This window comes from Phalacrocorax aristotelis, chromosome 13 (assembly GCF_949628215.1).
Source record: "Phalacrocorax aristotelis chromosome 13, bGulAri2.1, whole genome shotgun sequence".
Classification (NCBI taxonomy): domain Eukaryota; kingdom Metazoa; phylum Chordata; class Aves; order Suliformes; family Phalacrocoracidae; genus Phalacrocorax; species Phalacrocorax aristotelis.
Window position 1 is genome coordinate 11,018,439 of NC_134288.1, and position 25,616 is coordinate 11,044,054.

The following is a 25,616-nucleotide window of genomic DNA, read 5'->3' on the forward strand; positions in this document are numbered from 1 at the left end:
CCGCCACCCGGCAAGGATGAAGCTCTGCGGGACTTTCCTCGGTTCGTAGTCGTTCGCCGGAGAATGGGGGGGTGTGAGTGTGAGGGGGAGGGGGGCTGTTCTCGAGTGTGTCCCCCTCCGCATTTCTTCTCTAAAGCACTCGAGCAGCTTAATTCTGCCTAGGCCACGCCTTGGCCAAACGGTTCGGGGAGCGGGGGGGGGGCACCGCGGACCCACAAACCACCCCTTTCCCCCTTGTTTTATGATATCCGTGTGTCGTCGTCGTCCCCCAAATAGCACGGTGGAAAGATGTTCCCGAATGTATTTCATAGCGCAGGTTTCTCGTGTTTGCGTTTAGCAAGCCAGGTCCTGGGCTCGTCGGTCCCCCGTGTCGTCGTGTCGTGCCCCCCCCCCCCCCGCCCCGGTCCCCCCTGCTTTGCTCCGGGCTCAGCTGCGAAAGGCTGCAGGTGCGGGGCGGGGGTGTGTGTGTTGGGGGGGGGGGGGGGCGAAGGGGGTGCACAGCCCCCGGTGCTGCTGCTCCGAGGCACCGGCGGGGCTTTGTCCCCACTACCGGGAGTTTTACCTTATTACAAAGGACGAAGAGGGGGATGAGGAGAAAAATTCTGGTTTAGTTTGATTTTACGGGTTTTTTTTCCTCTTGCACGTTGCTGGATAATAAAGGGGCGAGGGGGTGTCATTAAACACAAAGTTAGTTTGTGCCTGTTCAGCTGGGGGTGTTTCAGTGCCTCCATTAACCGAGGCACAAAGGAGAAAGTTTTGGGATAATGTGACGTGCCTTTTGCAAAAGACGGTGATTGCTCCAATTGTTGTTCTTCAGGAGAAAAGAGCTCTAGATTTGGGTTAGACAAAGACGTTGCCCCTTCGGGAAGGAACCGCCCAAATCGGGGAGAAGGGGCGCGCCGGAGAGCGAGCAAAGGGTTATTAAAAGTTTTTTGTGCCTGTGCATGTTGTTCCATCTGCCAGGGGCCTGTAGTGGGCAGGTTTCTTCTCAACCCTTCAGCTGTTCCATATACAATATTAATGCTGGCCATTTCTATTCGGCATACAACAGCACTAATTGTAGTCTGAGGCATTAAGGCAGCCAGCCCATCTGCATAGAAGCTTTCAGAAAGAAACAAGGAGAAAAAAAAATCTTTCACCCCCAGCTGGTAACCAGAGAAGTTGGTGCCAATTACAAATCCATAAAGTTTGAGATCTAATTTACTTTGAAATAGAGTCAAAGAAGCCAACGAAATGCAGCGCGGTGTTTTTATGCCTGTATTTACACACGCAAACGCGATTTTAATTTAAATAATCTCAAACTTGAAACGCTTGATCTGAAAACATGAGGATAGTAGGATTTTATTAAAAAAAAAAAAAACAACAAACAAATTGCATGGGCGGGGGAGGGCGGGAAGGGAATCTACTTTTAAAGATCCTTTTGGCATTCCTTTCTGCAGGCGAGAGGCAGGCAGGGACCCTCGGAGCGCCCGTCTCAAACAACGCTCCGACGGCGAAAACACGCGAATGTTTATTTTACGGCTCCCTTCAGGGAAGCGGCAGCTCCTTCAGACCTGGGAACACACAATAACGATGTCCTAGAAAACGGCTGCAAAGTTACTCCGTAGAGCTTGAAAAAAAAACTAAAAAAAAAACCCCAAAAACAAAACAGAAAAAGGTTTAAAAATGTTTAAAAGGGTCGAAAACGCCTTAAAAGCGGGAGGGGGCGGGGCGGGAGCTGTCCGCCGCTGTGGTGCTGACCCGCCGCCGCCGGGAGCCCACGCGTGGCCTCGCTGGCCCCCGCGGGCGCCTCCAGCGTAGGGGGGCTGGTGGCCGGCCTGACCCGGAGATCTTCAGGGGTTGAGGAGCGGTTTGGGGGGGTGGGGAGATGGGAAATCCTGCCGGCTGCTGAAGTTTGTGGGAACTATAAACTCCGGGTGAGGTGCTGCTTGTTGGCAGTGTTTGGGGAGGTTTTGAGAGGAGGGGAGGGGGAAGTCTGGGGAGTTTGGGAACAAAGAAAAGCCAAACACGCTCTCGCAACCCAGAGCCTAGTAGAATGGTATCAAAGCTGTCAGCTGCCTTAGGGGCTCCTAGGTGCGTCACGTGTTAATAAATGCAACAACAGCAACAATAAAATTCATCTGTTCCAATAGAAAGGCACAGGTATGTTTGCTCGTGTGTGTGTGTTCGTACACGTGCAGCGTGTGTACACGCAAATTTATGTGGAAACATGCAAGTAAACCAGTCTCCTCCTGCCTTCTAGCCTACCTATTGTGCTTTTGTTTCTCAAGTTTTAGCATTACGTCTCTAAATGCAATAGCGGTGGAGAGGACGAGGCAGCATTGTGAGCGGAGAGGAGCTGAGTCCTCCCGTCCCTCCCTTCGATTCTATCGCGGGTGCAGAACAATGGAGATGCAGTGTAGCACCAGGCCTGCTGCCTGCAGATAAGAGTTTAATAGAATTTCTGAATGCCAAAGGTTTAGGATGTAAAATATCCCTGTCTTCGTGGTGTGTCCGAAGGAGATAGAAAACAGCTTTTCAGGAGCGCTCTCCGCCTAATACCTTAGGAGCACACCAGGCTTGCAAGCCGTGGAAATGGGTTACCCTAAAAACCTCCAAAGCGGCCTCAACAGTTTAAAATTAGTATTTCCGTCACCCTCTCCTCAATAAAACGCCCGAGATGGGAAATCAAACCACTCTGCCTCCCCTGCCACGCGACCGTGGCTGTCCGTGGGCGAGACGGGGTTGCATCCAGCACTCACCCAAGCCCATGCTGCCGGGCGGGTGTCCGGCAGAGCTGAGATCGGGCATGGGCTGAAACCTCGGGCAGCTCCGGAGGCTTTTCCCTGTCCTGCCTGCCCCTAATCTGACCGGGGGTGGGGGCGGGGGAAGGTGGAGAGGGGCGGCTGGGGCTCCCGCAGCTCTGGAGCTGGAGTTTCCCACAGGAAAGCGCATCCCCAGCAGGATTCAACTTTCCCTTCCAGGCTCTGCCTCTGCTCTCTAAAGGCTCCCGGGGTTTCCGTCCATTTGTGAGCTCCCGCATCTTTTCAGAAATCTTCTTTAAGATGACAGTAAAGTCTTAATCGTCTCGGCGATGGTGGGGATCCCGTGAGGGCGCAGGAAAAAGCGCTGGGTAGGAAGGTGACACACCCCCCCCCAACGCCCCGTGGGGCTGCAGCACGCCTGTCTTTTTCCCGAAAAGTTGCAATCCAAGTGCTAACGCTCCTGTCTGGAGGGAGGGGACGTGCTGATGCCCTTCCTGCTGCAGGGGGCCAGGGTGTCTCCCCAGATCCTCCCTCCATCTCGGCGAGGGCTTTCTCCTCCCGGGATGGCCAGACCTCCACCGAACAGGAGCATTTTCAAGGAAAGATGATGCTAGCTCCTGGAAAGTGCGGCTCTTTCTGGGAGGAAAACTCAGGTAATGGAAGAACACGCACTTTTCTCACTTAGAAACAATCCTCGAACTATTTGAGTCACCGTTTTGTTTTAGGACTTATGTTATTCTCCTTCCCATCATGAAGCCCAAACTGTAACCGCCTGAGCCACAGTCCGTCCTTCCCGAGGTGAGGAGATGTCTGCTGGGAATATGTTGTGTCATTTTTTTTTTTCTAAGGGGAGGGAAAAAAAATATTTATACACCTTTTAACCACTCGCTTTTGAATATGTATATCAGCTAATATGCAATACTTCCAGGTTCATAGAGGCGATAAATTTCCCAGTCTGTTCTTTATGGTGATAGGTCATCTTCCTAACCACCAATAAATATTGTAAAGTACTTTCGCTGGAGCTGTGCTAACCCAGGGCATCTGTCACTCGCTGCTTGCTGCTATTAGGAATTATTGGGCCGTACCACGCGTTGGGATGCGCGGGGGGGGACACGGCACGGCGCTTGTCGCGCTCGCCGTCCTTTTGTGTTGCTGCTATCAAAGGAGCCCCGAGCCTCGTGCATATTAATTATGAATCAACTCGGGTAAAATCACTCACCTTCTGCTGGGTCTCGGGGAGAGGGGGGGGCTGGCGGGGCTGGGAGAGCCCCAACTCTCCGTGCACTCAAGTCAGCAGCTCCATCTCTCTCTCTCTCCCTCTCTCTCTCTCTCTTTTTGATGCTATACTGTAAATTTATTTCACCTCAGAGAGTAAACAGATATATTGCAACCCCAAGGGTTCATGGGTAGTGTATTTACAAAGGGAAGGCGCAGCAAGCCCCCTCTGTGCCATTTCCATTAATGAGAGCGGTCATTAAGTAAATGAGACATTGCCTTTAGCAGGCTTAAGAGTTCACACACTAAGGAGTATCAGATATTTAATTGAAACCAACAACCCGTCTTACACGCGTGTTACTGGTGTAGGGAAGTGGGCTGCCCTCCAAGAACTCTCCCCCCACAACCTCCCCCATGCAAATTTCATGATTGGTTTCCGTGATGTCATTTTGCGAAGGGGCAGACAATAGCTGTGGGGAAAGGTAAGTCAATATTATGTTCTTTCGCTGACAAAGGCAGATAATGCTGGCTTTTTTTTCTCTTTTTTTCTCCTTCCCCTCCACCCCCCCTCCTTGGATTGAGACAGAGGGGAAAGGCTTTCGGAGCACACAGCTGATGTAAACAGACGCAGGCGTTTCGCCTTTAGAGCACGAAGGCTGGGTTGTTGTTTTGAAAATTGCACTGGAGAACCGAGGGGATTTTTTTTTATGATGATCATCATGCTCCTAGGTCCATCTTTGCTCGCTCGCTCTCTCGCTGGCTGCGAGACGCTAGTGGACATGTTATGCTTCTGACTGAAAAGAGGTTGAATAAGACGAGAAAGGAGATTTATTTTTAAAAAAAAAAGCAAAAAAAAAAAAAAAAGCACAACGTCGCATTCAGCCGGGAAACTTTCTGAATATCTCTGGAAGAGGATGCTTGCCGGGTTCGTGGACCGCGAGATCGGTGGATGTTTACCCGGAGGGAAGCGTGCGCGGTGTTAGCAGAAGACGCTCCCGGGGAGGAGTTTGCGCCGCCGGCGGCCTCCGCGGCCGCGGAGCTCTCGGAGGTGCTGATGGCGGTGCGCGCCCGCGGAGCGGGGCCGGGGCTGCGCGCGTCCCTCTCGGGCTCTACCCCCCCTCACCTGCCCCCCACCCCCCCATCCCCAGCCCCTTTACTACAAGAACTCCAGCCCAAGTCTGCAGTTTCTTACTCCTCGGTCTGTGAGGAGCTCCGCGCCCCGGCCGGGGGGGGGTGGGGGGGGGGCCGCGCTTTGCTCCCCGATAGACGCGTGTGCGGAGGGCTGGCGATCGCCCGCTCGAGTCGCCCGCCGGGTGCTCCAGCTTGCCACCAGCTGACTTTTCTTCTTTTTCTTTTTTTCTTGTTTTCTTTTCTGTTTTAATCTCCTCCCCCCCCGCTCCCCCCACCCCCCAATATTGACTACTTTAGAGTTCTCTATTTATAGCAGCGAGGAACAAGGAAAGCGTGCCATGTTTGTGGATTTCTCTCTGTACATTGACCACGACAGAAATCTGCGGGTTCTTATTTTTAGCTAGCTCGGAAGAGGCTTTGCTTGGCTAATCTCTTTATCAATTTTAGCAAAGTTTTTTTTTGTTGTTGTTGTTTTGTGGGTAATTTGAGGGGAGGGTGAAGGGAAGGGGGCCGATGCCTGAGGGTATGCTTGCGCTGCGATCGACCCCTGCGAGTTAGGCTGAGTTTGGGGCGCAGTTTGCCAGCGGGCAGGACCGACCCTCCCTGGGGAGGCGGCCCCGAAGCGGGGCTCAGCACCCTCCGAGGCTCGCCCACACAAAGGGGCAGGTCGCGGGGATCAGGCCCCTCGGAGCGGGAGGCCTGGGGTGTGCGACACCCCCCGCACCCCCCACCCCGGGATAGGGGAAGGGAGGAGCTGCCCTCTGCTCCCCCCGACCTGGCCGGGCAGCGGTGCGGGGGGCATCCGCACACGGCCCCGCCGCTCCGCTCCCCTCCCGCTATTGTTGATTCCCTCGCTCCGAGCAGCCGCTGAAAACAAGTGCAAAAAGCCCAGCCTAAATCCTCGCCATCGCCCTGCCGCTACTTTTAGGTTTGGGCTTGGTTTTTTTCTTTTTTTTTTTTTATCCCCCCCCCCCGTTGGCTCATCTGCTGTTATTATCAGCCTTTTCCATATGGCCACTTTAATTAATGGCAGACAAAAGGGGGTTGGGGGGGGGGTGCGCGGAATCCAGGAATTAGAGTTTATAGTTGGTTTGTCTCTGATGCTGTCATAGAAACCAGAAGCAAAGATGCCGCCTTTCCACTTCTTTGTATGATCCTGTTTATTGTTCCCGAGCGGCGCAGATTGGAGCAGGCGCATGTTGCAAAGCGCAAACCATCGCCTGCTGCTGCGGCCCGAGAAACCCGGGCACGACTTGTCCCCTTCAGCTCTTTCCCAGATCCGCTTTCCTCTCCCCTTCCTTCCCCTCTTTCTCCTGCCTCGGGAAAACCAAGGATAACTTATTTTTGTTTGCCTCCCCCCTTCGGCCCCCCCTTTTTTTTTTTTTTTTTTTTATTTGCAAGTGTTTTAGGGGGCTGTAGGATCCCCGCTGCACAAGGGCGAGAAGAGTAAGAAAACTCCACAAAGTTGGGTTTATCCCTTCCCAGAAAGCAGACGGGAAATGCCTCTTGTGTCCCGGCGGAGTTGGGGGTCCCTGTACCCCGGAGCGGCGGGGCCGTGTCTGTCCCGAGGTGCCGTTACGGCGGGGGGCACTGTCCCCCGGGGGGGGGCAACTTCCCGGGGGTCCCGTCGTGGACGGGTCTGGGCGGGCAGAGCCACTTGTCCCCTGCGCATCCCCGAGCAAGGGGCCGTGAACAGCACCCCGCCTCCGCAGGGACGCCGTGAGCCCGCGGGGGGAGAGGGGGCAGCGGGGACGGCCCGTACCGTAGGAAAGCCAGAAATGCAGACCCCCGCCCTCACCCCCGTCCTGGGAGCCCCTGCACGGGCGATCCCCGGCGTTTGGCCCGGCTCTTGGCCCGGCGCAGACCCCGGCCCGGCTGGCGGGGGAGGTCCCGCTGCGGGACAGTGCTTAAGGTCACTGCCAAGGGTGGCATTGGTGGCTCTGGGACGGGAGTGCCCCCTCCCCCTTTGGGCAAACCCTGGGTGGGAAACGGGGAAGAACCCCACGTCCCGAAAAGCCCAGACCTCCCGCTTCCTCCCCCGCCCCCGCCCGGGCTGGTACTCGGTGGCAGGTCCCTCTGCCCCCGGGCTCATCCTTGTCCCCAAATCAGGGGGGACACGGAGCAGGGGAGGAGCGGGGGGGGTGGGGGGGCGGCGGATCCCCACCTCCCCCGGCTCTTGCGTTGTAGAGCTGGGCTGTGTGGGTTTAATGGCCCCGGGCTGGGGCGGTGGTGGGGGGGACAGCCACAGCGAGCCCAGGTGCCTTCTAGCCGGGAGCTCGGGGAAGTTATTACGCCGGCGACTAACCCAGCTGGGCCGGGACTTTCCTTAACAACCCAAAGCCGCAAGCTGTGGGCCGGGAGAGAGGGCGCAGGGGCAGGCGACGGTCCGGCTCTGTGCCCCCCCCCCGCCCTGGGGGAGCCGGCAGCGGAGCGGCCCCGGTTCCTGGCAGTCAGATGATGAGGGCAGGGCTGACTTTGCAAGACGTAGCTTGGCGTCAGAGCAGCTGCCATTTTAGCAGATGGTGCTAAACTCCGCCCCCACCCCCTGTAAGCCCTGGCTTTGGGGTGCCGCCTCCAAACTTGGCTTTTGATGGGGTGTGCTGTTCTTCTTGGGCTTTGGGGGGGAACGGTGCACCTAAGTGAGCAATACACCCTATACAGGCTGAATTATGCAGCTTTTAGAGCTCAGGAATGTAAACTCTTCTCCCTCCCCCAAATCCCAATGTGATTTTGCGTCAGGGCTTGAGCAGGGCAGGTGAGTTTATACTCCTGAGCCCCAGAAATCAGTTGGTGCAATGCAAAATGTTCCCTAGTTCCTATCCGGTGATGGACAGAGCCCTCCTTTTGCAACCTGGGAGTGCTTATTTTGCAAGGGGTGCTGGCATCCGCCCCACTCAAAGGTTTGGGGCGACCCTTTGCCCCCTGAGAGCTGAGTGATGAGGGAAAGCAGCAGGTTTACAGTAAAGGCCGGAGCATGAGGGGGAAATTGCCATGGCTGGGCTGGGCTTCCCAGAAGACATGAAATCAGCTGTGGGAAGGGGGGGGTAGATGGCGGGGGTGGGAGGGGGGGAAGCACTGCGTTGCCGCCTGGAAGTCAGATGTGAGAGTTTAACGGCAAAGTAGGGGCAAGACCTGGTTCTCCCCTTTTGCTTTGTGTGTGTGTGCGTTTCTAAATGGAAGGACTTAGTTTTTACAGCTGTGAACTGTATGGCTTTGTTGCTAGAGCTCTTTCCTTACTGACAAAGGCCATCTCCTGTTGTCACTTTATAACTGTTCCTTTTTCTTGTACATGGGAGCTGAAGGTGAAGGATCCACACCGTAAACTTAGAGCTAGGAATGCATCACCGTGTGTTACTCTTCTTTCCCCAAGAAACCTGCTCTTTGAGCTATGCTCTTTACTCCCTGGGTATGCAGACAAGGATGCTGACACCCAGGAGGGAGGCTAAGGGGGCTCAAGAGCCCAGGTTTATTTGTCTTTTGGGGATGTAGCCCTACAATGGCTGTGTGAAAGGGACTAGCAGGCTGAGATTAACTCTCACCCACTCTCTTGGTTCCCAGGTATTTCTAGAGATCTGACAGTGCAGAAGTCACTGTTAGGAAACCTTGCTCTTCCCCCCACCCCTTTCCACCTTTCTCCTGGTTTTTGCTGCTTTCTGCAAAGAATAACTCCACCACCTACATACCAGCACTGGTCTCCCTGGCTGTGTGATGCAGAATCCCCTGGCATCTCTAACGTCCTTAAGGCTGGCTTGTGTGAAACCTCCCATATTCTGTATCACTTTTGAGCCTGTTTACCTTTGCAAAGTAGGAACTTGACCCACCACCTAGTCCTTTGAGAGGAGATCATAGTGTGAATAGAGAAGCGTGGTGGTAAGCACACACTATGAAAAGCTTCTGGGGTGGGAGAAATGCCTTGAACCATGTTGCTTTTAGAGTGAAATGAATTTACATGAGATCTCTGCTCTGGGATCTGGGAGCAAGGCCAAAAGCAATGGCAAAGAGCAGGGCTGGGGCATCCCTTCTGCTCCCTTCAGAGATGGGAGGGAAATCTGCCACCCTTCACTCCCCCTAAATATTTTCACCAAGGAGAAAAGAGCTTTGAGTGTGTATATTTGGAGGAAGGATGTGTCCCTTCTTGGCAGGTTAATCTGTGGATGGGAATTTCTGCAAGTGCAGCGTTTGCCCTTGCAGAGCTTGGGAGCTGATTTGCTGGGAGCAGCTGCGAGGTATCTTGGCCCTTTGGGACAGGACTGAGCCACAGAAGGTGCAGAGCAGTTTCCAAGTGCCTCCTCCCTGTGCAGATTCACTGGGCTTCCCCTGCGGGAAGGCATCCCTCAACTTCTTGGAGCTGCTTTGCTGGAACATCCTGCATGGAGGGGAGGTTGTTACTGCTGTGGGAATAGCTGGAGGTGGGCACTGAGGTGAGAATGCCTTGAAGGCATAAATGAGTGTTGAACGCTTTTATTTAAAGAATGTAGACATTAAAAATCACCTGAATGGAGCAACTCCTTGAAAACTTGAAACATTCTGCAGATTTTCTGTGGGCTCTTTTATAGAAGGCATAAGCTGGAGTTTTAAGGAAGAATGGCTAAATACATAACACTACTGTTTTTCTATTGTTGAGGTTATTCATCCCGACAACACTTCAGCGAGGCCTTGCTGTGGGTTGGCAGGTGGGGACAGTGAGGCAGAGAAGGTTTCTGGGCCAGAAAGGTGCAGACTAACAGCCTGGGATCTTAGTGTGAAATCTGGGTCCCTTTAAGCAGGAGTTTGCCCTTCAGGGGACTGTATTTTGAACATCAGTGGCTGCTTTTTAAAGCAATTCCTCCATCCATGCTACAGGAGCCTTTGGTGAGGCAATGCCTGTATAAAACTGGTCCAGCAGTGCCCTGAAGGGACCCAGCGCTGGGAGCTGTGGCTGGTTTTGGGCAAACCCAAGAGGGCACAGGCATATGTGGCTCTGGCTTGTTTACGGATGAGCCTGGGGAGAGGAGACAGGCTGTGAGTGTAGCTAGGGCTCCATCCTGCCTCCCTGCTCCTCTGCTGATCTGATTGGAGCATCAATTGCCACGCACGCGTTCATATATGACTCGGTTGCTGGTGTGTTTTCTAGCAGTGTGGAAATTAAGTTAGCTGTGAAAGCTTGTCCAGAGAAGGGTGGTCTGGTGTGAAAGGATGTCAGGGAGGGAAATGGGGAATTTCTGGGCACGGTTTGTTTGAGGAAAGGGTGGCTGAGATCACCTTGTCCTCCCAGCCAGGCTGTTCCCAGTGTCAGTCTTAGAGCAGAATAATGAAGTGGTACATTCTGTAATACTCTGCTTTTCATTTCAGTTTGGTTTAAGAAACAAAACAAAACAAAAAAAGATTTCGCCTGAATTAAAATACTTTTGATCTCTGTCTTTCATTGAACTTCTTGCTTCAGTGACAATAGATTAATAAACACTTTCAAATGGAAAAATATAGTTTGGAAAGGTTCTCCTTTTATCTTTAACTGAGACCTTTAATGCTAACCTGGGCATGGGCTGGCTGTCTCTCAGTTCCTTTTGTCTTGCTTTTTTATCTTAACAACAATAAATTTGCTTTTATTGTGATCATGCTGGCCTTTACTGGTCATTTTATTTTTTCCCTTTTTATTTTGAAGTCAGCACATTAAAAAAATTTGCAATGTTATTTTAATCAGACCAAATGAAAGAGCAAATCAGAGCGAGAATTTTAATCTGCCCCAAGCAAAACTGCCTTGTACATCTGTCATGTTGGGATTAGTGGAACTCTTTAAAGAAGCTGAAGACTTTTTAAACAAAGTATTAAACATTTGTGACCTGATTTCCATTCTTACAATATTCTCATTAATAAGAGTGCAGGCTGAAAGACATCTGTTCGGTCCTATTTGTTTTAAGAATATTAAAGAATAATAAGAATATTAGAGGGGGGGGGGTGGGTGGAGGAAATCTAAATGTAATATTTAGAGCCAAATCTCTGAGCTGCAGTTTTCCAAAGAGATTCTGTGTCTAACCTGGGGCAGGGTAGGGGGAAACACAAGTCTTCATAAAGCCTGTCAAGTTGGATGCTCTGTATTGTTGGTCTTGCTTGGCCAGTTTAGGCTGTTAGAGCTTGGGTGAGGCTTCCCTGTGGGCTGTAAGCTTTGCCTGGTGCTCCATCCCTGCTTCAGTAGTGGAGAAGAGGCAACTCTACCTTCCTGAGGTAAAATCTAGTCTGAAACAAAACACAAGCAGAGATGCAGCCTTAAACTGTACAGAAATACGACACATATGTGTGTGGCACCTGCACGCGTCCAGCGCTGCCTCGGACCAGCCAGAAAACAGAGAAGGGAGGGAGTGAAAGCATCTTTCTTGGGTTTGTTGCTTGTGTTTTGTTTGATGCTAAGGCAGTTAAAATGGCCCAGCTTGGACCCCTACAGAAAAAAAAAAAAAGAAGCCAGGCATGTGTTCAGTAAACTTTGCTGAAAGAAGCCTTCACTATTAACATGGGTATATGGTTTAAGAGAAGGTTGCTGTCGACTGCAATCTTTGCATCTTGTTTATGCTTGCTGGGTAAAATATTAACTAAAGCATCTGAACATAAAGTTCTGGTGTGAAAGAATATCAGCAGGGGAGAGCCATATGGTGCCAGCCTGCTAACAAAATACCAAACGCTGGAGATTCCTTTTTGCAGAAGACTGAAAACTCTCGTTCCCATACATAATACATGAGTTCACGCCTTTGATTACTCTAAACATTAGTCCAAGCGGTACAGGCATCTCTTTGGAGCTAACACAACATAGGGCACGCAGTTCTCTTTCCCCCCTCTTCCTTTACATAAAAGAAATCGATGTCGAGCTGTTAAGATACAAATATCCAATATGCTGTAAGACAATATGTTTCTGAAACTGCTGCGTAAGCTGCCTTTCCTCTAATTAAATATAAACTGCAGTAGAGACTCGGGTTTCTTCGTTCCTTTGCTTGAAACCATTTGGCAAGCGTGTGGCTCTCCCTAGGACAGCATCTGCAAGTCAGGTCTGTGCCTGTTTTGGGGAAGCCTCTCACTCCTCATGGGTACCATTAGACCTTTCTGATCGATGCTGAGGACTGTAATCATCTCTCTGAGCAGTAGTTTGTGGGTGTGTTTACCTGAATGCTCTCTGCGAGTCAAGGAGTCAGGTGTATTCAACAGCAATGGATTCAAACCCCGCATTAGGAGGATCCCCTGGTGAAAATTATTATAAGGTACAAGAGATGGCTCTGGGGGAGCTTTCATGCACACAGTATTTAAAAAACAAGGTATTGCTGGCAAAATCCGTAGGTGACACTCTGAGAACATTTGAATTCCTTTTTTTAAACAATCCCTCGAAACCAACAATTTGATATTGAATAACTCTGCCTTGTGCTTGCCGCTGGGCTCCCCGAGTGTTGCTTGTTAAGTTTTGTGATGAGTACCCAATTACCTGTGCGTAGAAACACCCACGTAGTGCACAAAAACCTCCCCGGCAGCTGCCTTTGGTTAACTTGTGTGGCCTCAGGTGTTGCAGAGCCAGAGACTGTCACCTTTCCCTGCCCTTGGTGCTCTCCTGCCTGGGAGAGGCAGCTCTGGGGGTGGAAGGTGAAGTCTGCCTGGCAGCCATGGGTTTGGGGCCGAAGCTTGCACTTGAGTCACCTGTTTCAGCTCTTGGACATCCAAACCCTCTTGGAAAAACATCAGGTTTAGCACCTAAATGCAGAATTGGGCTTTCCTCTTTCAGCACGGGCTTTTCCCATTCTGGCTGTATGGGCAATGCGGGGTGATGGGATGGAAGTGACGTCAAAGCCCAAACCCTGTCGGCTGAATGTCCAGTGAAAGTTTTGGGGCAGGAAAGGGTCTGGTCTGCGAAGCCGTGTCCCAAGGAGAGGCTGCTGCCGGGATAAGTGAAGGTGCCAGATGGGCTTTGAGAGAAGTTGCTTGATTTCAGCCAAGTGCTTTTGAAAACCTCCTTATAATGAGGCTTGACACCTAAGCAAGAGCATTCCTTTGGGTACATGAGTCCAGTCCTCACTCTGTACCTAAAAACCAAGCACCTGCACAGGAATGAGAGAAAAAAAATTATTTCCCTTCCCTGGTAAAGGCAAAAACTCTTTATTTGTAAGAAATCAAAAGCCTTGGGTGGGGGATATTCTGGGTAAAGTTATCTTGGGCAAAGCCCAACTTCAGTGGTTCTGTAAAGAAGAGAGTTCATGCCTCTGAAAGCTGATGTGGCCATGAGCACATCTTGAGTCCTGAGTCCCAGCTTCTCCTACTGATGCGTATGTTTCTCCTCCACAGTTTTGAAGCTTTGTATCTCCTGGCAAGTGGAGTTAAAGGTTTGTTTGTTGCCCTCAATATTTTGATGTAATTAGTCAGTGAGCAACTAGCTGCTTTTGCCCAGAGAAACGCTCTCTCCAAGAACACAAGTGACAGGAGAGGATTAATAGCCTTCTGGAGAGAGCTGCTTTGGGTTTTTATTTAAAAAAAAAAAAGTGCCTGGGAGCCATGCTGTTGCTTTAAAAAACCATGACAGTCTAAACAGTTAACTTTGCCTGCAGTGTCTCAGAGGAGCACAGGGTTGTCAGCTCCTCTTGCACATCCCTTAGAAACTTTCGGCTCCCTCCTGTCATGGAGTGACTTTCCTGGCTGCTGGGGAGTCCGGTCGCCTCCGTGCTGGCAGAGCAGCTCTGGCAGGTCGGCTGCTTCCCCGCTGTGCTCGCCCGCCAAGCACGGAGCATTGCTGAGGAGAGCACGCACTCCCCATCAGAAAGGGAAGATTGGGAAAAAGTGGCTTTGGAGGAGAGAGGAACTTCCCAGTTAGAGGAATCCTTGGCTGCAGGGTCTGGGGAGTGAGTGAACTGCTGGGGTCTTGGTGTTTCCCTGCTCTTGGCTGGGCTGGAGCTCAGCATCAGGACAAAACTGGTGCAGCACAGGGGGGTCAGCCTGTGCAAGCAGCTGGGAGGGGGATGAAAGCTGCTCTGAGAGCACGGGCACCCAGATGCTGCCCCATCTCTCCTCCCCCTTGTTGTTCCCACTTCATAGTCACAAGCAAGCCCAGGCTGCTGTAGGAAGGACAGAAAGGTATCACTCACCTCTAATTTCAATTACACAGGGTCTGCAGGAGCGCTAAGAGCAGTACCAGCAGGGCTATAAACTTAACATATTTGATGATTCTCCCTCTTTTCAAGCAAATGGCACACAGCGGCTGCCCCATTCAGCAGAGATGATCCTGGGCTCTGTGACATTATGGCTGGCAGAGCCACGTGCTGTGGCGGAGGATCCTTTTTAATAAAGCCATCTGAAGGGTCAGCTTAATCACCTCATTTAATAGTGAGCAATGTGGCACCCTGTGTGTGCTCCTGGTCTGGGAGGTTTAGCGTGGAAATGAGCTTCAGTTTGAGCATGCTGAACCTCTGCCACAAGAAGGGATGCTGGTGGGGGATGTGGGGGGCTGAAAGCTAGCGGGTGCTGTGCAGTGCTGCCTTTTACCCCAGGGGAGTTGTTGCTGCATGATGATCTCACCTCCTTTTATGCCTTATTGCTTCTGTCTCTCTGACTCTGTATGACACATGCTTACGTGTCAACTTTTCACTTCTTATATGGCAGCAGAGAGGAAAGGCTTAATATCATAAAGACAAGCTGGCAGCTGGGAAGTAGCCCATTTAGTCATCTAACTTTGCGTCAGAGGCGCTGCCAGCCTCTTCCCTGGCTCTTCCAGGCAGCTTCTCTCTCCTCTGCCTGACCTGGTGTCACATGTGGTATAAATCCCCAACCAGAAAACCACCTGCTTGAGCAAACACTGTTGGTGGACCCCAGTCCTGCGCTGGGGGCAAAAGGGTTTGTGTCCCTCAAACCCCTGTGTGTGCTCAGCTTGGGCCAAATTTGGGGAGAAGCAATGTGGGTTTTTTGAAGGTTTTGTGGGGTTTTTTTCAGCTGTGTGTTTTGCCCAGAACCTACAGGGCGGAGGGTAAGGTCCCAGGGCAGATTCAAATTCACTTGGGCTGTGACAGTCAACACTGGGACATCTCTGGAGGTTTGAAGCCCAGAAGGAACTAAAAAGTCCTAAAGGAACTAAAGAGAAGTTACAGCTAAATCTACAGATGAATAAAACAATAGCGGAAAGATCAGTTCATGTCTCACCTGTTTCTTTTACTCTTTCCCTACACACTGGGGAAATATGTATTTGCTGCTCAGAAACAGGTCCTGAGCTGAATGATGTGTTGCCCTATGCCAGGAAGGCCGTCCGCAGCTGGCTTTTCTCACTTGCTATTTTTGTATGTGAAGAACCTCATTTATTACCTTTGCTTTATACAGTTGGCTTCCCCGCAGCATGCAGCCTTGTATCCCCCTCTGCAAGGACAACGTTCAGGCATGCTCTTCCTCTTCTCTCCCAATTTCCAAACTGATGATGGAGCAGCTTGGACACAGGGTGTCAAATACCTGAGCTGGGTCGATGCATCCAACTAGGTCTGTTTGACATCCATCCATGCTGGGAGTACTTCCCTGTGCAGGTGTAGAGCCGCTGTGAGAAAGGGGAGGCTTTGGCTGCAGCAATCGCTGATGCCTCCTTTCACCCCTCAACCTGCCAGGGTGGGCTTACGCTCCCGGTGCGAGAGGACCCCCCTGTCCCCATGGGTGAGGTGGGTGAGGAGATGTAAGCCACAGGCAGTCTCGTGTGCAGCTGCTGGTGCTGGGACTGCTGCCGTGGTGCAAGTGAAGGCAGCACGGTGCTGCTCTCCCCTGAGTCTAACCCAGCTCCTCAAGGTTAACTGCTCTCAACAGCTGCGAGAAGGAGAGGTTGAACTAGGGGAGCCTTGGAGCTGAAATCCCCTAATCTGGTTTGTTCCACTGCGTTCATCATCTCTGTGGCTGCTTGCCCACCAGCCCCTTCTTCAACCACCCTTCTTTCTGTTCAGCCCCAGGAGCCCTAATGCTGCACTGGAGCCCCTTTGTAGAGCACAGATACACCATGTGCACAAAAACACCCCCCACAAAGTTCTTCCCAGACCACCTCAGGTAGGAAAGGATATCCATGTCCAACACCGGCAGTGCTGGTGGACTTACACCTTGTGCCTGCTGTGCTCACCCCACGCAACCCTTCCCAGCTTACACAGGTTGATTTCCCCTTCCTGAGAGTCTATGTGTCAGCAGCACCATGGGAAGGGTTTTACAAATCAGAAGATGCTCTCGTAATCTCACCCTGAGCTGTTGGGTCGTTCCCTTCAGCAGCAGCACTGTCTTGGAGCTGCTTCCTTCCCCCTGGCCCAAGACGTGCTTATCTAAAACCATCTCTAAAAATTAATCTGCGCTGAATTCTCCTGCTGGTGTTTCGACACATTGGCTCCACGGAGGCTTTCGATTTGGTATGAAAAGTAATTATTACTGGGGTGCAGTTTAGCAGTTGTGTTTTACAATGCTGGTAAGGTTAAAAGAAATAATAATAATAATATAAGAAAGACTCAGCCAGAATAACTGCCTGCAACATGCTATTTGCATTTTTAAGGAAATACTTCTTTGAGACAGCTTAGGTGAAAGGTCGGCATTTGCATATAAATAGAAAAGAAAGTGTGTGATGCTGGAAGTTACATCTATATTATTTTCTCAGCGGTGAGCTGCTGTTTCAGAGATTAAGGGACGAGGTTTGCATTTGGCTTTTATTGAATAGAGAAGGTACTAGGAAAGCCAAACTAGAACAAAATAATGAGGAAAACGTGCAAGAAGAAAGAAACAACATCCTGTTTCTCGGAGATGCTCTCCTGCGTGCCTGACGTGTTACACGCCTGTTTGCACACACGCCGGGCACAAGCAGATGAGCGTTGCTGAGCAGGGCTCCCTCTGCGTGCACAAAAGGATGGACCCTGGAGACGAAGGCGGTGGCAGAAGTGGTCCATGCTGTGGATAAGCCTGGCAGAAGGGGGGATGCTGGCAGTCATCATTTGGAAGTGATAAGCTGGGGCTTGCTTGATATTTTTCTCTTTTTTTCTTTTTAAATTTTTTTCGTTCAGGCTTGCGTGTGTTTGGAGAGGAATTAATCAGCAGGCTCGTACGGAGTTCCTGCTCTTGCAGTAGAAAAAGGCACACTTTCAGCACCTTTTAGTGGCTGGCAGGGCAAAGGCAGGAGGCAGAGATGCCCATGGCGCAGGACTTGCTCTCGCCTTGGATGGGGTCAGCATTGACTGAGAGCTTTTCCGGGCCCTGCTGTTGCCCTGGGCCTTGGAAACCCCAAAGGGATTCTCCACTGGAGAACCTCATTGCTTTGTTTTTCCTATCGGTGGTGGCCTTGTTCACCATGCTTGGAGCAGCTTTGCATTTTGACAGCTCCTCCAGGGAGCTGGGGGAAGATGGGATGTTGACCAACGTTCATGCTTTATTCTTTTTTATCAATATACTTAAGAACAATGTGCAGACAGCAGTGCTACTGTGGCATGCAGCATTTATTCCTCTCTTGAAAAGTACACAAGTGATACAAGGATGGAAAGTAAAAACTGCCTTCTTTTATATCTTCTGCAGTACTGTGTAGAGTGCTTCTGCCACTTTGTAGAAAAAGAAAAAAGACTCTAATAAAAAGTCTTATTAACTGGCCATGAACAGTGGAGCATGAATATTGCACTTAATGAGGAGAAACTGTAACCTCATTTGGCTTCCTTTGCATTGTAGGTGCACTGAAGGCTTCACTCCTGTAGCACTGGGTGATTCAGAGAAACAGGGCAAAACGGTCCTTGCCCAGCAGCACTTCATGGCTCGGTGTGCAGAGCTGCTGGGCAGAGATGGGGAGAGGGCCTTGGGTGCAGGACGGCAGCACAGCCACCACAGGATCCTGGCGGTGCCAGGTCCCATGGCAGGGTGATGTCTGTATCTTGCTCCTGGTGGACCTTTAACCTGCTGCTGAACCCCACTGCTGAGGGCTTTGCTCTCTCTCCAAGGAGCGGGTTTTGCTACTTCTTCCCTTCCTATTGTAACATGTGTTTGGGAAATCTGAATCTTGTAATTAAGCCAGTTGCTCTCGGTTCTGTCCCAGGGCCATGGGAAAGGGATGATTCTCTTTTCCCATCAAGAACCCGGGAAAGAGAGTTCAAAACCATCCAAAGCTGCCAGGTAACATGGGGCAAAGCACAAGCTGGCATGGCCGAGGTGGCCACAGGGGCTGCCATGGCTGCCTGGGCAGAGGTGGCAGCTGATGGCCTCAAAAGTGGGATGAGCCAAGAGGTGAGATGACATGGGGCCAGGAAGGAAGACGTGAGTCATTTGTGCTTCATGCAGTGCTGGAGGAGGAGCCAAGGTGGGGGATGCTCCCTGGGCTGCTGGCTGGCCCCAGGCACTACAGCAGGAATCACTGGAAGGAGGGTGGCAGGTTCTTGTGGCTGGAGATGAAGGAACGGTGGCATCGTACTAGCAATGACCTGTCCTCTTCCCCTTTGCATAGCCAGATGGAAACCCTGGCGCTCCCCTCCTCTCCTCTGTGCCCCCAGGACCTGAGCAGGGCTCTACTCAGCTGTTGGCAGCAAACACCTCTGAGCGGTGCTGGTGCTGAGCTGGTTGCTCAGCGGGTTAGCAACACACACCGTACTGCAAACCTCCGTTTGGCAGTGAAAGCACTAGAAAGGTTTGATCCTACTGAAATCAAACCCCTTCCTTTCCTTTGGGTAAGGGAAAAATAGAAGATCAGAGCATGCATCACAGATTTCATAAGCTTTGATGCTCCAGCCTGTGGTTTGGTAGCACAGTGGGTTAAGGCAGTGTTGTGTGTTTGTCAGGGCCGTGGGATCAAAACTTCAGCTCACTGGTATGATGAGTTGTTGGGTCTCCAAACAGCCGCTCAGCGCAGGAAGGCACTGTCCGGCTCTGTGCTTTGGTGAGAGGGAGCACGGCTGGGAGTGACGCAGGGATGAGGAGCAGCGAGCCCCCGGCTGGGGGAGTGGGATCTGCTGGTCAGTGCGATGGTGGAGCCAGGGGACAGGAGCAGCAGGAGGCTGAGTGCTCAGGTGAACTGCCCCAGAGACCAGCCCAGTGCGTGCGGGTTGGGATATACTTATCTCTCGTCAAGGGCAATGATGTTCGTCAACTTGCTTTAAATAAGAGTTAGTATTAGAAAGTACAGGATGGCTGTGACTTTTGCACATGGGGGAAAGGATTCCCCAGGTGCTGGGGAGGATGACCATCTCCCAGCGTTTGCTCCCCATCCACTGGGGTTCACTAGTTCCCTGCTTTGCTGCTGGTGCAAACAGAGTCATGGGGCCAGGTCCCTACAGCTCGGCCCCAGCTTAATAGGAGGAAACTGCTCATGGTTCCCCCATTTCTCCTTTTATAGAGATTATCGACTCTTTGGGCCTTGTCCAGGTAAGGTCCCCACGTGAGAGCATCAAAACTTAACATCTGTTTGGTGATTGGCAAGCTTCTTTCCAAACATGCTAAGGAAAAGTATATTTAGGTCAGCAAATGAACAAAGAATGACCTGCAGTCTAGCTGGCCATGCTACATCTCCCACCCATACATCCTGCCCTAACTGATTATTAAATCATATTTGCTGGTAAGTATGAGATGTAATATCTATTACACAGCTGTTAAACTTCAATTAATATGTTTTAATGATCAGTCATTTACTGTGCAATATACAATTATCATCCAGTATTAAATCTTAAATTAAATGCATGTTTGGGAAGCTAAATTTGAAGCACTGAATGTAGCCGTGCTGCAGTAAACAGCGATAATTGCATTGAATAGGTGGTATTTCTGTGCCCTGAGAGGGGGTTAAACCAACGCTCCTGGCATCAGAGAAGAATGGAGAAGAATTGCTAAGGTAGCTGTGTTCTACTTTTTCAGTGTATTTTGATCCCCATGGAGGTTTTAATTCATCTGCCTTGAAAAAAAGCATCCTGATGCACAGCTGCTGCACTCCTGCATGTGTGAAGGCTGAACTGTCAGGCACTCGCACTGGGTATCAGCTCAGAGGGGTCTTTTCTTGGCAAGGGTAGGGCAGGAGCGTGGGGCAATTAGTTGTACTTCAGGCTGGGCTGGGCTGGGCTGAGTCCTGGGGGCTGTGCAAGGGGGTTCAGTGATGCAGCCAGGATCTGAGGCTGGAGCCTTAAATAAAAGATAAGACTCATGTTGCCTGCCGGAAGAGAAGCCCTCATTGCACCATGGGTTTGGGGCCGCACAGGAAAGCAAACGCAGTTATGGTTGTTCTCCAGGCAGTGGCCAGCGGCCATTGTGGGTGATGTGCTGCAAAACACCTGGGTGTTAGCCAGCAAGCAGTGCAGAAGGGGTAGGGGTAATAATGGCTGGCTTTTGCAGCTTAGAGAAGATGTAAACTTTGGGTTTGAGATATTTTTTTTTTAATTTATATGAAAGATGGGGTCCAAAGGGCACCCTCCTATCCCTGGCACTGCTGCTGAGTTTGCTCTGAGAAGCGAGTCTGCATTGTCTGGTGGGACACTGAAGGACCCAGCCTGTTCTCAGCACATTGCTGCCTTGTTAACACAGGGTTCACCTTTCCTATGAAAAATGTGCCTGAACAAAGATGAAGAAAAATCTTACTCCTTTTCTTGTACTTGAAAAGCAAAGTACTTGAGCAAATGAAGACTGATATGTTTTTCTTCTAGTCTTTCAGTTGAAATATGCAGTGACACATCTTATGAGGAAACAAAGCTTTCACCCCCCATCTTTTCTCTAAGGAACCTGTCTCTCACCTCATCACTTCGCTGTAGCAGGCGTAACCTCTGCATAGATTTGGAGACAGGCTGGTGCTGCTCTTGCAAGTAGCCTGCAGGTGGGGCTCCCCCTGGCACTGTAAGGATACGTGTGGGAGCTGGCTGCCACCCAGGCAGCCCCCTCCTGCAGCCTCCTGCCTTGTTTGCTTTTCACCTTCTGCACTCCAAAGCTTCCTGTGAGGTTTGCTGGGTTTATTTCTGGGAGAACGTTCTGCCATTCTTTGGAGGGTTTAATTTATTTTTTTTTTTCTGGCAAATCAATGCTTTCTTCTCTCTTTGGAAATGGAAAGTCAAACACACCCAAGCGTGATTAACACCCTGACATGTGTGTGGTCTCCCCCCCAGGTTTCCAGATCTTCTTGTTTGGAGTTGATGAGGGTGACCCAAAGGTTTCACAGAACTTGCTCTCTTTTGCCAGGATCTGCACAACTGCTTCAGTTCACAGCTGACATTTCTCTGTAGATATTTCTGAAGGTCAGAAGAGGACAGAGAGATTCAAGGTTTGGGAAAGAACCTCATTTGGAAGAGGACACACTGCTGTTTTGGTGGTGGATTGTCATAAATGTTGATGGGGAAAAGCACCCTATCTAATGAGGGATGCCAGTGTGTGATCCAGTCCTGACTAGGTTGTGGGTTCTGAGGATGGAGCAGGTGGGGGAAAGCTGGTGATTTCCTTTGGGATGTGAACATCAGGCAGTGGTCTATCAGATCAGCTGAGCATCTACGTTATTTTTCAAGGGGAAGTGGGTGCAAGTCCTCCCACTGTGAGAGATTTGGCTGTCCCACCTCAATGCCAGGAGGGGACCCCAAAGTGTGCTGTTCCCTCTGGGATCTGCTTCCCATGGGTAAAACCTTGTATTTAAGGCAATATCCCCCAACTCCTCTTGGGTGGTCCAGGTAGGGGTTAAAAGAAGTGTCCTTCACATAACCAGTAAGCTGCATTTATGCTGAACCCAGGGTCCGGAGGCAAGGTGGAAAGGGCACAGCCAGCAGTGCAAGCTGATCCTCTCTAGAGACCAGATGCATTTAAGCAGCATGGAGTAGAGGAAATCTGACTCATGTGTTGACAGAGCTGCCTTGGCCACCTGAACCAGGCTGGGCAGAAGGACGGGAGTGGGCAAGAGGGCACTGAGCTGGTGCAGCCAACGCACCTTCAGCCTGGCCAAAGCTTCTTGCCCCAACACGTAGCCCCTTCCCCTCTTGCTCACAGGGATGAAGGCACGGGAGGTTGGGACAGGGCCTGTGGCAGGGACAAGCTGGCATCTCTGGCCAGGTTTACCACGGCAGCTTCCAGAGCTCACCCTTAGCCTATGGCTTAGGCACATGTGAGCAAAACAGGCCCAAAGAGGATAAGTGTGTGTTGCTATTTTTTCCTCCTCAGGTTGAATCTCATGACCTCTCAACCTTTCAAAAAGTATTCTAAGCTGTCTTTAGGGTTATCTTGCATCCAGAATTCATTGTTTCTACAGTTTAACCCACTCTCTGCTCCTGTCCCCACTGCATGCCTGAGAGGATGCTCCAGCTTTAAAACATGCTGCCTGGGAGAAGGATACTTAGTGAAATGCTTCAGATAAGCTGGCAGGCTGTACTGTCCTATGAATGTGCTATAGAAACATCTTTATTTCTTCTTATTTGATAATCCCCCCCTTCTTCTTCTTTCTTCTGTCCCTTTCTAGCTTCTTTCCCACATTTTGCTTGGTTTTCATCATCTGTCTGGCCATCTGTGCCTCCCTGTTCCCTTTCCTCAGAGCTTTTCCAAAGCAGAATGATGTTTCAGCAACTCTTAGATTTTCTTTCCAAGCCCTGTGCCTTTCCTGTGGGTCCAGGCTGGAACACAGTGCTTCAAACAAGGTTTGGCGTGGGGTCTCCAACACAGATGTTTCTCCTGTGAAACCAGGAAAAGTCCCCCAAGCTGCCCTCCTGGCTTCAGAACAGCTCTGTTTTAGGACACATACATGAAGGTGACTTTCACGGTCATCTATCTTAGGCACTAACTTGGATTGTACATCACTTTAGGATTTAATTATCCTAGTGTTTCAATGTACTTATTCTTGCAAGAGCACTGTGGAACACACTGGTTGTTCCTTAATGACTTGTAGGTAAAGAACAGACACAGGCAGTTGAGGAATAAATTCTCTAGCTATTTTCTGCATGTTCTCCTAAAAGCTGCTTTGTGGCACAGCAGATCCAAAGTTGCTTGGCTGGTGTCCTACACACTCAGCAATCACCCACCTTCCATGGTTTCCTTTAGTATGTGTAAGCCCTCTCCCTGCTTTTGCTGTCTTTGAGATCACCCCAACAATAAAAACACCAAGTCAAGGAAGCATGGGAACCTGTTCCAGCAGAGGAAACAAAGCCTCTGCCCTGAGTTCTTCCCCAGGCTATTAGCAGCCTGAGACGAATGAGTGTGCCGGCATTCATGTAGCTCCTCATGTGCCCCCTTCTGGGTGGTGTTCTCATTTTTCCTTTGCCTTGGTGGTAGAAGATGAATGGAACAAGACTTGGAGACCAGGCAGTAATTATTCGGTACTCATTGCCAGAGGGAGCCGCAATTAAAGATGTGGGGGGAAGGCTCACGGCTGCGGTGCCCAAAGCGACAACAGTTTGCCGAGATGAGCTGTGACGCTGGGGGCCCAGAGGCCACAGTCTGGGGGCAAATGCTTCCGATCTCGTTACTGTGAGCAATTACTGTGCAGCAGGGTAAGCTGTGCCATGCAGCTCCCGTGCCATGGCAGCGCCTCCACACTGGCCCAGCTACTGCAGATCCATCTGTGTGCGGCAGGGCTGGTGCTGGCCCTTGAATATGTTTGAAGTTGTACTAGATGAAGGGAAAGTGCCAAGAATCCACTTGTAAGGCATGTATTTCCCATAATCTTTCCCTTCACTGCCTATTGCTGTAATGACCCGATTCCTGAAACACTGGTGTCACAGAAACCTGTGCGGGGACCCTACTCGGCTCTTGGTGATGTCCAGCTAATGGGCCCCATCCACTGCTTTAGATGTGTGATTTTTTGTGAAAGATTAAAAATAAACTTCATCTCTGGAAAGAGAAGAGGGTGTAAGGGTGGATCAAGTGTGAAGGGCAGAAAAGCCCTTTGCCAGCTGCCATGGGCACTGCAAGGCTCCCGGGCTGGTGCTGGCAGCTGCCTTGACACTCACTGTTAATACCATGTTTTACAACCAAGCCGAGCAGTGTTGTACAGTGTTTGGGGTAGACTGAGGGCACACATGGGCTGCTCTGCCACGCAGCTGATGTGTGGGAGCCCATTAGGTGTCTGAGCCTTCATTTATCCAATTGCAAATTCTCCATGCTGGGGGTCTTGGCCTTGGAGTGGCATCAGGTGGTCCTGCTTGGGACATGGAGACCCTCGGGCAGGGTTGGAAGGGCCATTAAAGAAAGCAGGCAGGGAAAAAATATTGCATTTTTGCCTCCAGTTGATGCTGCTGATGGGGTGTTGGGCTGACCCTGCATCCTGACCCCATGTTCCTCTTTCTCTCCCCAGAAAATGAGTTTCGGGGCGAGCTGCTGAATCAGAGGTGGACCTGCGGAGAGAAGATCAGCAGCTGCGAGGGGGCCGCCAGCCTGCACGGCACACGCATCAAGGTGAGCAGAAAGCCTTCTGTCCTCCATGAGTATGTGCTTTTTCGGTACGGTGACCCGCTGCCCCACGTGTTGGCCACAGGACAAGGGCCACGTGCTGCTCCAGTCCTTATGGACCAGGTGTGCTGGGGGGATGGAGCCTTTCCGGTACCCAAAGCGATGGGAGGACTTGGAAGTCTCTGCCTCCTTGCTACAGGCAAACCTCCTGTATGGTGAATCTGGGCAGAGAGGGCTTCCAGCTGTCAAGATTTGGCTTTGAGTCCAGATATTTAAATCCTTGCCTTCCTCTCCTGTCCCATCCTTCAAGGGTGGCTCAGATCTGGATATTTAGGTCAGTCTCAGGCCTGTTAAAATAGGCCCTTTCTCCAAGGCGCCGGCTGGTCGGAAGGAGCCCCTCATACGCCAGGTGAAGCCGTGGTGCCTTTGGAGGAGACAAGCGAGGCATTCATCCCCACTGGGACCCCGGGCAGCTCCTGGGGCTCAACAGAGCCACTCATTTACTGCTGCAGCTGTGGCTGATGAAAGAGGTCCAGCCAAGACTGTCAAACCTCCTGGCAGATTCACTGCCAGCAGATTAGGAAGCTTTAATTAAGCATAGAACTGGGCTACTCATTACGCAAATGGCACTTCCTGTCCCATTTTGGCCTCTCGGCAACAAGGCACCATCTCAGATGGGTGGATGGACCCACCTGGGCGGTGGAGGAAGCCCTCCTTGGGCAACTGATGTTACCAACTCTTCCTGTATCCCCAAATAAACTGAGCCCTGGGAAAACCCCAAGCCAGCAAAAATCCACCCTTAGAAAACATCCTTCTTCACTAACAAGCTGTCAGTGGCAAGCAGGTGTCACCAGGAAAACTCACACCTTCTTAGAAAGCAGAGTAAGCAGTTGTTGCTATATTTAAAATGAGCTCAATTAAGGCTTTTCTATTGAACCTGCCAAATAAGCACTTAGATTAGATTTAATAAGATTGTTGTATGTTAATAAAGCAATGATTGCAAAAGGTAATATTCCTAGTACCTGGTGCTCATCTAGCGCTCTGCCTCTGCCAAGCACATTGCTAATATTAACTGTTTCTTGCAATCCCCAGCTCTGCTTACCTGTGTTTTAACAGTGACTGGTCTGGGGGCAAGAGGAGGAGGTGGTAAGGGGCATCTGAAGTAGGAGCAGGATTTGGGGCGCTGCAGCTTTTGGAGGTGGTAGTGCTGGTCCTGCAAAGCCAGAT

The 25,616-nt window shown here is 50.9% G+C and overlaps 1 protein-coding gene across 2 annotated transcripts in view; it reads left to right on the top strand.

The window, feature by feature from the left end:
• The first annotated feature begins 4,774 nt into the window (after positions 1-4,774).
• The window catches only part of MYT1 (myelin transcription factor 1), a 64,077-nt gene continuing 43,235 nt past the window's right edge, over positions 4,775-25,616 (top strand). Inside the window, exons 1-2 of one of the 2 annotated variants that reach the window (XM_075108694.1) lie at positions 4,775-5,007; positions 24,295-24,395. The gene's annotated coding sequence lies outside the window, so the exon portion shown is untranslated. Of the gene's footprint in view, positions 5,008-24,294; positions 24,396-25,616 lie in introns of those variants that run through there. The other variant, XM_075108693.1, reaches the window with a different exon arrangement.